The sequence below is a fragment of the Terrapene carolina genome, unplaced genomic scaffold (genome assembly GCF_002925995.2).
Source record: "Terrapene carolina triunguis isolate 2854851 unplaced genomic scaffold, T_m_triunguis-2.0 Scaffold120, whole genome shotgun sequence".
Lineage (NCBI taxonomy): Eukaryota > Metazoa > Chordata > Testudines > Emydidae > Terrapene > Terrapene triunguis.
Window position 1 is genome coordinate 6316914 of NW_020664471.1, and position 14172 is coordinate 6331085.

Here is a 14172-nt window from a genome sequence, read left to right on the forward strand (position 1 = left end):
GTTTTGCCTTGAGGTATGTGTTCAAATGACCCCAAAATCTCAAAGCAAATACTAATTTGAAACCTCCAAATGTCAAGCTGATTGTGTTATCTGAAACAGGGGGAGTTTCAGGTTCCCCTTTGATCACTGAGATCTAGAATGTATTCTCCCCTAAATTAACATAAATGAATGGGCAAGATACTAGGAGGAAGAGATTGACTTGCTCAGCTCAAAATCCACCTCAAAAAGTTTAGAGATTTATCTAAAATACCTGACCCTCTTGCAGCTGCTCATCTGGAGTTGGAAATCTCAAGGAGTGGTGTCTCAAGAAATTTCCAGCAATTCTGACTTTGCCCTGGTAGCAAGCTAGAAAAACATTGACTAAAGCGGTGTCTACACTAGCACTTTTGTCGGCAAAACTTTTGTCGGTCAAGGGTGTGAAAAAAATACCCCCTGACCAACATAAGTTTCACTGACAAAAGCACCAGTGTGGACAGCGCTGTGTCGGTGGGAGACGCTCTCCGACATAGCTACCGCACTCGTTGGATGTGGTTTAATTATGCTGACAGGAGAGCTCTCTCCTGTTGGCATAGAGCGGCTACACAGGAGACCTTACAGCGGCGCAGCTGCAGCAGTACAGCTTTGCCACTGTAAGGTCCATAGTGTAGACACAGCCTAAATGAGCAGGGTTTTCCCAAGGCTAAGGCATTGGAGTGGAAGTGAGGAGAGAGGTTTTATTCCCAGTCCCATAATTATCTCTGTACGGCCTTGGGCATGACATTTAACCTTTCCCTGCTTCCATTCATAAAACAGGTATAATGATACACCTCTACCCCGATATAACGCTGTCCTCGGGAGCCAAAAAGTCTTCCTGCGTTATAGGTGAAACCGCGTTATATCGAATTTGCTTTGATCCGCCGGAGTGCACAGCCCCGCCCCCTAGAGCGCTGCTTTACCGCATTATATCCGAATTCATGTTATATCGGGCCGCATTATATCGGGGTAGAGGTGTAGTTACCCACTTCTATAAAGCAATTTGAGATCCTCAGACAAAAAGCACCAAGTTTTCCATCTGTTATATATATTATATCACAGAACCTAAAAAGTGTTTAGTTCAAAAAAGCATGAGTAAAGACTCAAATCACTTCATTTTACCCAAACTAGCTCCCTTATCCCTAGGGAACATATTCTAGATATTCATTTATTTTCCCCCAAAGTTAACACTACATGTGCACTTGAAATGGTATTTGCATCTTTTAACCTCCATCTGTGTCATTTACAAGAGTTTTGATAACACTGCTGCAAGCTTCCACTCCCATCCCCATGGAAACTGGCATTGAACTGCCAAAAACGGGATAGGGTGCTTTAAACTAATCACTGTTTCAAAACAGGAAGGCTCTTTTTTTTAAGATCCGTTTCCATGGGATCGGAAGCATTGCCAGCCTCCCAATTGTTTGAAATCTTGTCAATTGCACAGGCACAGGCTGAGCCCTTGCAAATGCCATTTTTCCACCACGTTTCTAAAGAAGTTAGAGATTGTGGGCCCGATTCTTCTCTCATGTACATGGGTGTAAATCAGAAATAACTCAGCTGAAGTCAATATTACACCAGTGTAAAATCAGCATTAGAAGAGAATCAGACCGTATGTGTTGACTTTGGAGGAAGATTTTTTTTTTTTAATGGAGGGAGGAAAAGAGAGAAGGGATTATTACCTTCACTTACAACTTTTTCCCAACATTGTTATAAAAGCAAGAAATACAGATCATTCAGTAGCCTTATTATGTATTTAAAGGCAAGAGCCAGGAATCTGAAACAAGGTACCCATGCTGTGCACCTACCCGTATAACAACTTGCCTGGTCAATGCATATCTACAGGAATAATAGGAGGGTGCTAGTTATTTCCAGCAAATAAAGGAGGGACTGGGAGTTGGGAGATTGGGGCTTGATTCATGAATCTGACACTGACCTGAAGAAGAGCTCTGTATAAAGTCAAAAAGCTTGTCTGTTTCACCAACAGAAGTTGGTCCAATAAAAGATATCACCTCATCCACCTTGTCTCACTGACTTGTTTTGTGAAGTATTAGTATTCGGGAAAGTTACTTAACCCATCTGTTACTCAGTTTCCCCATCTGCTAAAGAAAAATAATAGTTGTATTGCTTACTTCATATGAAATCCTCAGATTGGAAGTGCAAAGTATTATTCTTGTGCAATGCATGTTACCTCATGAGGTAAGAAGTTCTACCAAATCTGAGGGGATATTTTGATGTACAATTCCTTCGACGAACACTTCAGGCCAAGTCCTCACTCAATTTTTAGTTCAGCTCTTACATAAGGAAAATTCCCTAGCAGAGAATATTCCCTGCAAAATGACTTCAGGTCTTGGCATGGGCGGTGGGTCAACACGTCATTGGGGAAGGCTAGTCCCTGGCCTGTCCCCCTCTGCCTGAGGCCCTGCCCCTTCCTTTCCACTCCCCCCCTCCAGAGACCGGCGCACACACACACACCCCGCATGATCAGAGCACTCTCATCCCAGCGCACCAAGCGGGCGGCGCAGCCAGAGCACCCCCAGCCCTGGAGCGCTGGGCAGGCAGCAAGGCCAGAGGGCTCTCAGCCCTGGAGCGCTGGGCAGGTGGCATGGTCCTAGCGCTGGGTGAAGGGGTGGCAAGGTGTGGTCCCAGCCCCAGCACCCTCAGCCACGGGACTTGGGCGCACCAGCCTCAGCCTGCCTTCCCCCCATCCTCTTGGCCACAGAAGAGTGGGAAGGGAACTGGAAGCAGGCAGGAGGGGATTTGGGGCGCAGTGTGGGTGGGGCCACACCAGGCTGTTTGGGGAGGCACAACCTTCCCCTGCCTATGCTACCCGCATGGGTCTTGGCCTTTTCTTTTGGTATTAAACAGCTAGACATAGTTCTCTTATGGTATTTCAAGCAGCCACATTAAGATGATATGCAGTAGCCTATATAGGAGTATACAATTGCCTCTAATCTTTTCAGAACATCAGGTTCTGTGTACCTGTAATTACTCAAACTGCTAACAAGACAACCAAACATGACCACAACTATGCATGTAAATTCAGATTGTTCCCAAATGTAAGCAGCATAAGGAAAATCTAACTTTGCTGCAATATTTGATAAGGAAAATATTACAGTGATAAATACAAATTACAGTGATAAGTACGAATTAAAAGATTAACCTGAATAAATATTTATTCATTTGGATCCTTCATTCTCACAATGATGGTTATTTCAATACATGATGTTGCTGTTAAAACAAGTGATGACTCATAAATATATGAAAATGTAACTAAGTATATGAGCTTCCCACCACAAGTCTGCACTGTCTTTATTGCAATGCCTGAAGGAGAAGGAGGTTTGAAAATAATAAAACTGCTGACAAGCTGCAGGTTATGGGGATTGATTCCTTCCTGAAGGAAACTCAGAAGGAAAAAATTAGAGCTCTGCACGTGTAATCCACTGGTCAGTGGGTCTTACATGTCCCTTCTATGCCCAATCCACAGAGCGGATGTGAGCCAATTACTGCTCTCAGCTTGAAAGGCCAGCTGCATAGCTCAAGCTGCCAAATTCACATCTTAAACTGGGGTGGTTCCTGATTTTGGCCAAAATGGCAGCCATCAGAACCCTGGCTAAAAAGCAAGGGAGAAGCAGAGAATTTGGGGCCAAATGATTTAGGGTCCAAATAAACAGGATGCTGAGAGTTTCGCAAGAGGATGAGCACCCTCAACTTCCACTGTTGTCAACTGGAGCATCACCTCACAGAATCAGACATAGGAGTTCATGAGGGGATGTGGTAGTTACAGGCTTGATATTCAGAAGTGTTGAGCACCTGCAACTCCAGTTGAGATTACTAGGCACTGCGGTACCTTAGAAAAGAAAACCACAGACCCACATGTTTTCTAATAGGGGATGTCTACACTGCAGAAAAAGGTGTAACTCTTGTTAGCTAACCTGTGTGAGCTAACTCAGGTTAAAATAGCAGTGAAGACACTGCAACTCTGCTTTTAACTTGAGTTAACAGCTCAAGTTTAACCAGAAGTTGAACTTGAGCTGCTAACCCAAGTTAAAAGCTGAGTTGCTCTGTCTTCACTGCTATTTTAACCTACATTAGCAATATGCCTTTTCTTTTCCAGTATAAACATACCCCCAGTGAGAAATCATTTCACAAGCCTCACCTACAGTAGGAAGTGGATCTGTGTTTGACAACAAGTGTCAAATATGGCTCCCATCTGATCCCCTCACAACAACAGGCATTGAAAGTAGTTTGTTCTCCAAGTATAAACATGGTTAGACTCAAAAAGCTGTTGCATGAAAGTTGAGTCTTATTAGGACTAAGATGTTAGAAAAGAGGTTGACCATGGTATTTTACAATGGGTAAGAAACAATAAGTTAAAAATTCTGAGAAGCTATATTTAGGGTGAGTGAATAATGACTAGTCACTCTCTTCCCCAGCCCGTGCTCTTCTCCCATCCTCTCTTCTAGGCCTTCTTTCACATGTCCCAACTCTGCTTGGAACTTCCTTCCTGACCCAATCCACCATGCCTCCACCCCTATGCCTACATGTCCCTGCTTACAGTATTCCATATAGATGGTCCATTCACCTTGGCTCAGGCTAGAAAAAGCATTAACAAAATTAGACACCAGAAAATCTTACCCAAAACAAAATCCCACACAGAAATCCTGGAAGTGAGTGAAACATATTGAATGCCACTGTTTAATCACACTGCATTTTGTGGCCTCTCATCTCTAACCTTGCCTTCAGATGTTGTCGGTTTACATGACAAGCTCTTTAGGGCAGGGGCTTGTTTGTAAGGTGCTATACACACCATTTCTGATATATAAATAATAAATGGCTGGAAGAATAGCCTCCTTGCACCTCCCCTAACAGTTAGATTAACTGGTAAACAAAATGCAAATATAGACAATTTTATCTCGGGCCATATTAAAAAATGGGTCAGTACTGGAGTCCTTACCCTTCTTTTGAGTTGTCCTTCTGGTAAAAATCATATTGACTTCAATGAGACTTTTGCTCCAGGATTTGGCCCCATAGGACTATCTCTTTACAATTGACATTGTTCGTCTGTATCCTCTCAGCAAGGATTCTGGCATCTAGTTGCAGAAGTCACTTTTCTGGGCCTCTTTGATGTGGGTCTTTTTGTACAATGTGAGAAATATTTGACATTGTTTTTTATTAACCAGTAATCAATATACATCAATGTCTTAGGGCTGGTCTACACTGGGGGGGAGGGATCGATCCAAGATACGCAACTTCAGCTATGCGAATAGCGTAGCTGAAGTCGAAGTATCTTGGATCGAATTACCTGGGGTCCACACAGCGCGGGATCGACGGCTGCGGCTCCCCCGTCGACTGCGCTACCGCCGCTCGCTCTGGTGGAGTTCCGGAGTTGACGGTGAGCGCATTCGGGGATCAATATATCGCGTCTTAACGAGACACGATATATCGATCCCGGATAAATCGATTGCTACCCGCCAATATGGCGGGTAGTGAAGACGTACCCTTGCTCACCTGTTCTTTCTAGGAGACAGTTTCTGTCATTCCCGTTGACTTGAATGGGAGCCTCTTACACACCTCTGAGAGTTTGTCCTTCCTGAGTGTGGTATTTTGTTTTGTTTTTCTTCTCCAAAAACCAAATAATAAAAAAAAAGACACACTGGGGAAAATAAGTTGTAACTAAATAACAAAAAAAAACGGGCTGTTTTGGGCCATGTTTCATGTCCACATAAAGAAGAAATTGGATGAATAGTGAAAAGGAAAGGATCTCTATAATTGGAATCCTGCTGTTTTATGCAGGCCTGCACATCTGGAAAGGGGGGGAATAAGAAACAGAGAAGTAGAAAATGCTCAAGTCGTCTCACTGGAGAAAACTGTGGAGTCAGGAAAGCGCATTGTCTGGTTTCTTAAGTTACACAGAAAGTGAGCACTCAGCAAAGAAAAAGCACAGCAACGCCACCTTTCTCACCAAGTCCCCTCCAGTTCAGAAACCATCTTAACTCTTTTAAGCTGTCCCTCAACCTCCTATGTTAGTTACTTTCTATAGAGGTATATGCTGCTCTTCTTCTCTACCAACCCCAACAAAAACAACAGCAGCACTTCTGTGGCAAGGCAGCTTTCTTCCAGCCAACCTGCTAGTTACAGATTAATAGGAATAGATCTGAGATTACAGAGCAAGCCAGAAAGACAAACACACTCATTCACCTGTTTGATAAAGAAGTGCATTTGTTTTTTGTTAAAGAATCTATTAATGCTTTTGCTAACATGGACATTGAAAAACAAGTTATGGAGGTTTCGTTAGTAAGAAACAAATCCTGTCCCTTGGCACGGACCATAGAGGACCCTGGCCCAGCACAGCCACTATGATGTCATGGGGAAAGGATTTGGAGACCTCACCCAAGTGGTCTGCACCCACTGGGCTTTGGAACTCTATGGGGGCTTCTACTTTATCTCAGCCCTCAGGTAACTTGGGGAACAGGAGCAGAGCTGGTTTATCTGCAGTTATGCAGATCACTACCTATTCTCCCCCCGTGAATGGGTAGTGCACCAGCCCTGAGGCTGCATCTCTACTGCCCCTCCACAGTCTGTGTAGGACTTCTTCCCTCTTCTACCTCTCCAAAGAGTCCTCAGCACAGCCAAGCCACCTGGTAGTGGAGTCCAAGACAAAGGCAACAGATACAGTCTGTAGAATATATACCACTGTAGATCAGGAACAAGTTATAAGAGAGCACTGGCATTCTAAACAAAGAGGTTACAGTATGTTGGACCTACACTGTAAGGAAGTATTGTATACCCCCAGCACTATTATTCTTATTACCATTATTTTGTCATCCCAGTCTTATTCAGCGACGCAGTTACAGCCTCAAATTCCATTACACAGAGTAATTATGTTCAATCTTCAATGTAAAAAACTGAATTAGCTCTCAAGTTACATTACAGAAAGCAAGTCATTCTTAGAAGTTTCTCAACTGAATCGCAGGCAATTAAAACATCTAAGAGTATTCCAGTTAATTTTCTTTAACAGGAGGAAGTCTTGGAGGTATGGTCCGTCACAAGCTGGTTCTAATGGCAATATAGCACAGGAGTGACAAAGTCCTATCAATGGGCCAAATGCAACCCATGCAATGCTATCATGAAGCATGCAACTTTTCTCATTAATACAGGGAGCCCCCAGCATAGGAGACTTAACCTTATTCTGAGCACAAGGCTGCTTGGGTCATGATAGAGCATTGCTGGGACCCATAGTGTCCCCGGGCTGCACCCCTATGGCTACGTCGACACTGCACACTCCTTATGGCAGCATGGTGAGTACATACACTGCAGCCCCCCCTCCCCCAGAACAGGTGTAAATAACAATATATAGACGTGAGGCACTGCTTAGGTGAGCAGACTAAATACACACCTGAACCATTAGGATATGTACCCTACATGGCTCTCTACATGCCCAAACAGTGCCTCCCATATCTACACTACTCTTTTTAGCAGTGTAGTGTCCTACTGCCTCCTTGAAGGGAAAGGCTCTGGCAATGGGGAAGGGCTCCCACAGAGGGAGGAAGCGACAAAAGGCTCTGGCAGCTCCCCTCTGCCTCCCCACAGACGGAGCCTTTCACTGCCACGTGTAGCTACATGCTGCAGTGTGGACACAGTCTCCTTTTCACTGCAGTGTGTAGCTACACATACCCCTACATGCCGCCAGCACCGGGGTGTGCAGTATAGTCGTACCCTATAATGAAGATGAGGGGAAAAGTTAGGTGTCTCCCTCAGTGGTCAACTGGGTAAAGTCTAGGCACCCCGAATAGAGAACATAGACCTTTTAACCAAATCATCTCTCCATCACTAATGCCACTGCAGCAGTACATTTATCAATTCAATACTGGGAGATTTTGCAACTAGGAACCCTTTTGGAGCCTGACGTTTTTTCGTATCTGTGTTACAATTGCCGATCCATCAGCCTCTTTGGTGCGGCAGGAATCGCAGTAATTCTGATGGTACAGCCCTGCCATCAGCACCATAAAATGAGAAAAAATAAACCCTGTTCTACCTGACTGTTTTAAATACATGTCGAGAACAAGATAGCTTGGAAACATGGTGTGTGGCTTGGCTTGGGATTTGAGCTAGGTTTTGATTTCTTCCCCTCCCTACCCCCTCTTCTGATTAATGGCATACTTGAGAACAAAATGCAGGTTCCAATATGAAAACAAAAACTTTGCTTTGCATTAATGTTTGCTCAGGCAGGACTGACTCACTCGCTTATTTTGCTACACTGGCTAAGCTGGGTGCTGTCAACATAAAAATATAAAGTGACTTTGCGCAACCCTGGCAGGCCAACTAGACAAAACATTCTTTGTGTTCTATGGAACCCAGAACACTACATACAATAAATATTTGAGTTGAAGGTGTGGGGCTGATACGCTTGTATCCACTATCGCTATTTTATCCTGCTGGTTTTGCTAGTTTACAACCTCCCTCGTGGTATGGTAAAGTCATCCAGACAATTGCTTGGCAAGCTGCAGTGCAAAGCATTACCCTGCTCCATAACATACACATTGCATCAGATGATTGCCACCTCAGACACTCTGATAAAAATGTCACTACATTTTTAGTAGCTGAAGTAGAATATGTAATGCCTTACAGTGGCTTCCCGGACTCTCTTTGAATTCCAATACCCATTACCGTCACCTTTAACTCCACCTGGGGGAGGGGCTTACCATTCAGAAAGCAGCACACTCCTCTTGTTTGGAAATTAAGGGCCAGATTCTGCCACACATGGTTATGTTGAGTAGTACATTACTGAAATGGTCCTTTACTACCAGTAGAATAAGGTACTACTCAACATAAGTAAGAGTGGCAGAATCTGGCCCTCCATTAAAAGCTTAGAGGAACTAATTCTCTTATGTAGTATAGAACAAAGTTAAATATTAATTAGATTCTGCCACTGTGACTCAAGTCGAGTTGTACTTTACTCCAAGAGTACTCCAGGTGTGAGCTGTATGGGGTTAACTGAGAAGTAAAGTACTTTTTCATGTGAGTAATGCTGACAGAATTTGCCCACATGATTTAATCCTATTTTTTTTTTAACTATCACACAAAATTGTCTCCCATCATGTCAATCTTGCTACCATTCAATTAGATGTCAGGAACAGCCAAAGAGCTTCAAAATCTGCCTCTTCTCATTCATGCCTGTGCAAATTATAAACATTACTGAAATCTTACTGGGAACTAAATACTGAACAATGGTATGTTATAACACATCCAAATATAAACTAATAATGCTTTTGGCTTTCTAGCACTCATCTATCCCCAAAACAGTCCAAACACAAGTCTTTAAGTAACAAAATGTTATTTAATCTCCTTTTGCAGTTTGTGCAATGTGCAGTTTCATCACAAAATATAACAGTTTTCTAAGAATCAAGAACATGTGGGCATCTGAATCAGATGCTTAGAATTTTCATCCACAGTGCACAGGATGTTCCAAGTATAACTCGCATGGATCTGAACCCTTAGAAGGCAAGCAAACACTGCCAAGCAAACGTACTCTTGGACTGACATGTACCACAATGGGTGCATCTACACAGTGAGCGGCAGCTCATGGAGTGAGTGTCAGAATCCAGGTCAACAGACTTGGGCTTGTGGAGCTCGTGCTACCGTATTAAATATAGCTGTGTAGACACAGCAGCTAGGGCTGAAGCTCAGGCTCCGCAGTCTACCAGCTAAATCTGCTCAGCTATATTTAATGCGGTGGTCTGAGCCCCGTGAGTGCGAGTTTATTGACCCAAGCTCTGAGGCTCGCTGCCATAGGCTGCAATTTGCTGTGTTGCTGTATCCACGTAGTCCTTACCCAGCAAGCCTCACACTGACTTGGTTGAATTTAGTTTGAATAAGGACATAGAAATTGCCCCTGTTAAGGACGAGTGAATCCATCAAGTTAAAAGTGAAACCAAAGCTTGGGCCGAAACTCAAACATTTTTGGAAATTCAAATAATTTGGTTAACTTGGGGGATTCATTTATTCTTTTACTTCGAGTCTCTGCCCATTCCAGTTCCCACTTGGAAAGAAACAACTGCTATGAATTCTGAGCTAGACAGTAGCCCAGAGCATGAAAAAAATTAACAAGATTTTAAGTGTAATTAACCATTAGAATAATTTGCCTGGGCACATAATGGATTCTCCATCGCTTGAACTCTTTAAATCAAGGCTGAATATGTTTTTAAGAGACATATATGCTATAGCTCAAATGGACATTATAGGCTTTTTGCATAATTACTGGGTGAAGTTCTATGCCCTCAGTAAGTAGGAGGTCAAACTTGATGATCGTAGTAGTGCCCTGTAGCCTTAAAATCTGTAAATTTGAAAGAGGAATTGGACATTTATATGTGTAACAAGAATATCTGGAGTTACAACACTTAACGTTAACCAAAAGAGTTTTGGAAGGCAGATAAAACCATGTTTCAGAACTCGAGCCAAACTCTATCTATTATAGATTAGGAGGAGACCTTATAGGGGGCTAATAACTCCATGTCTGCCCTCTGTGGGGACTGTTTACTTTCTTCTGAAATGTCTGGTGCTGTCCCTGTCAGAAACAGGGTACTGGTCAAGTTGCAACGCAGGTATGATCTAATATGGCAATTCCTATGGGCAGTCACACAGGGACACAAGACCTCCTGCCCCCAATAGCAACCTCTGCATAAGCCCCCTGAACCTTGAGTGTGGTGCCCAGGGTGAGAGGTGCCGCACACCCACTTACTGCCAGCACAGCAAATTGTGGTGTTTAGATGCTGCATGTGATTATTAGAACTGGGAGCACTGGCTGTTGGGAGTCTGAAAGGACAGGAAACAGGAAGGAGGGGGGAGGAGTTGAGGAGGCTGGGAGAGTTACAGAGTGTGCAGCTACAGCTTGGAAAAGAGACTTCCACTGTAAATAAAGTTCCGTTGAAGTTGTTAATACTTTGCTTGGTGGATACAACATTTTGGCAACGAGGATGGATCTTCTGCCTCTGAACCCACCTGCACCCTTTCTGCAAAGCCCAGGTGAGCCTCCAATTGCTTTTACTGCCTGGATCCATATGTTTGAGACTTATCTGCTTGCAGTCAGTACTACAGAGATTTCTGAAGTAAGAAAGCGTGCTCTGCTGATCCACTGCCTTGGAGCAGAAGGGCAGCGTATATTCTACACTTTTCCCCTTGCAGATGATAAATATGAGACTGCACTTACTGCATTAACGAACTTTTTTGTGCCAAAAGTGAATGTAGTAGCTAATCGCTACAGATTTCGCCAGCGTGAGCAGAAACCAGGGGAGACTATAATGCAGTATATGGCTTCCCTGAGGAGTCTGATTGTAACTTGTGACTTTGGGAATATGGCAGATGAGATGATTACAGACCAGCTCATTGAGAAAACAACAATGCTTCATGTAAGAGAACGCTTACTTCTAGAACCACAACTTACACTAGAAAAAGCAATAACCATTGCTACTCAGATTGAGTCAGCTATAGCTGAAACCAAAATAATGAGCCAGGGTACAGGAGGCCCAGTCCAGGCTGTGACTCCTTTGCAGAAAAGTTCACTATCACTGCAGACAAACAATTGCAAAAGGAAAACTAATGAAAAGCCACTGAATCAGTGAATGCAAAATACAGTAAAAGCATGCTTTCGCTGTGGATCCCCACAACATCTTGCAAGCTACACAGGATGTCCAGCAAAAGTAGCTCAGTGCAATCATTGCAAAAAGATTGGGCATTTTGCTAAAGTATGTCGCAGTAGCCAGTTCAATCAACAGGTGCATGCAGTTACAATACCAGATGTTACTGTGCTGAGTGTAGACAAAATCACAACTGCACATATTCCAGAACAGATAAAGTGCACTGTAAATGTTTCTGCCATACCCTCAGGCAAATCACACTCTATTCAGCTAATGTTGGACACTGGCTCAGCAGTATCTATAGATTCCATCTATTTGCATTACTTTCAAGATTTGCCTCTTACTGAACCCAAACTTCACTTGGTATGCTATTTGAAAAACCATATTCCAGTACATGGCTGCTTGCCAGCAATAGTTACTTTTGGTGATCGCTGTGTAACTGCGGAATTCTACATTGTTCACAAAGGCACTCCTATCCTTGGCAGAGATTTATTAGCTGCTTTAAATCTCAGGGTAGTTAATGGACGAATTGATCTTCCTCAGCAAAGCACTCTTGCAGTACACACACCAGTTTCAGCTGGGACCCAACTCCAGGTTGAGGAGAAACTCGGCTGTGCTTATGGGTTTCTGCATAAAGTTAAAATGCGGAATAATGTGTTGCCTGTACGACAGAAATTATGGCGCTTACCATTTTCAGTCAGGGAAGCTGTTTCAGAGGAACTTAGAAAACTTGTTCAAAAGGACATTATTGAAGAGATTAACTCCTCAGAATGGGTTTCACCTATAGTAGTGACGCAGAAGAAGGGTGGAGACATTCGCCTTTGTGTGGACTTAAGGGAGCCAAATAAAGCTATTGTGATTGACAGCCATCCTCTTCCTCACATAGAGGAAGTATTTGCAGAACTCCGTGGAGCAAAGATGTTTTCTACTCTTGATTTGCAGAGCGCATACCACCAGGTTATGTTGCATGAAGATAGCAGAGACCTCACAGCATTTATTACACATGAGGGACTATTTCATTTTAAACGTGTTCCATACGGTCTCGCATCAGCCCCAAGTGCCTTCCAAAAAATTATGTCATTGATTCTGAAGAATCAACATGGAGTTCAGTGCTATTTGGATGATATTATTGTGTTTGGAAATACTACTGAGGAGCATGACAATAACCTGCAGTCTGTACTAAACTGCATCAGCAAAGCAGGCCTCAAGCTCAATAGGTCCAAATGCAAATTTAGACAAACTGAACTCTCCTTTCTGGGGCATACAATTTCACAGGCTGGACTAAAACCTGATCCAGATCATATCCTGGCAATTTCAAATGCTCCTCCTCCAACAGATTTGCAAACCTTACGTTCCTTCTTGGGTCTTACCTCCTGGTATGCAAAATTCATTCCCAATTATGCTTCTGTCATTGAACCGTTATGAGAATTACTACGGAGAAGTTCAACCTTAGTGTGGACAACGGATGCACAAGTTAGTTTCGAAAGGGTGAAAGACTTGATTGTACATAGTCCAGTACTTGCATTATTCAGTCCCGCATTGCCCACAATTGTAACTACTGATGCTTCTGATTATGGACTTGGGGCTGTCCTCACACAACTTCATGAGGACAACACAGAGAGGACTGTTGCATTTGCTTCAAGGACACTAAGTAATGCTGAGAGAAAATATTCTACAGTTGAAAAAGAAGCACTTGCTTGTATCTGGGCTACTGAAAAATGGAGAACTTACCTGTGGGGCCGCACGTTCAAGTTGCGCACAGACCACAGCCCTTTGACGACGTTGCTCACCACGAAAGGACTGGGAAGAGCAGGATATCGTATTGCTAGATGATCTGCAAGACTACTTTCTTTCAATTATGAACTGGAATATAAGCCTGGAAACAAAAATGTGGTAGCTGATTGCCTTTCTCACCTGCCTTTGCCTTCACCAGATGGTCCACCGGAGGATGAAGATGTAGTAGTTGCGCTTATTACAAGCACTCTTACTGCAGTTACAAGCGAAAAATTTCAAGCTGCTTGTTCAGCGTGTCCAATTCAACAAAAATTACGGGAATTTCTGACAAAGAGATGGCCCAGTAACCCTAAAAATCTTGACCCAGTTTTGCTGCCTTATTTTCGAGTTCGGGATGAACTTTCTTTGCTCGATGGCTGTGTGCTACGAGGTACACACCGGCTACTTGTGCCAGAAGAATTACAGTCAAAACTCATACACCTGGCACACGATACTCATCAAGGAATTGTCAGAACCAAACAACAACTACGGGATCTGTATTGGTGGCAAGGGATGGACTCTCAAACTGAAGCACTCATAAAATCCTGTGTCACTTGCCAAATGCATGATAAGACAGCAGTGACATGTACCCCTCCATTACAGCCTGTTCCTCTTCCTGAATCTGCATGGGAAAAAGTGGCGCTTGACATTGTAGGAGCCTTTGATACTGCTCCACTTGACTGTCGTTATGCCATCACTTTAATTGACTTTTTCAGCAAATGGCCTGAGGTGGCGTTTACATCGCAAATTTCTT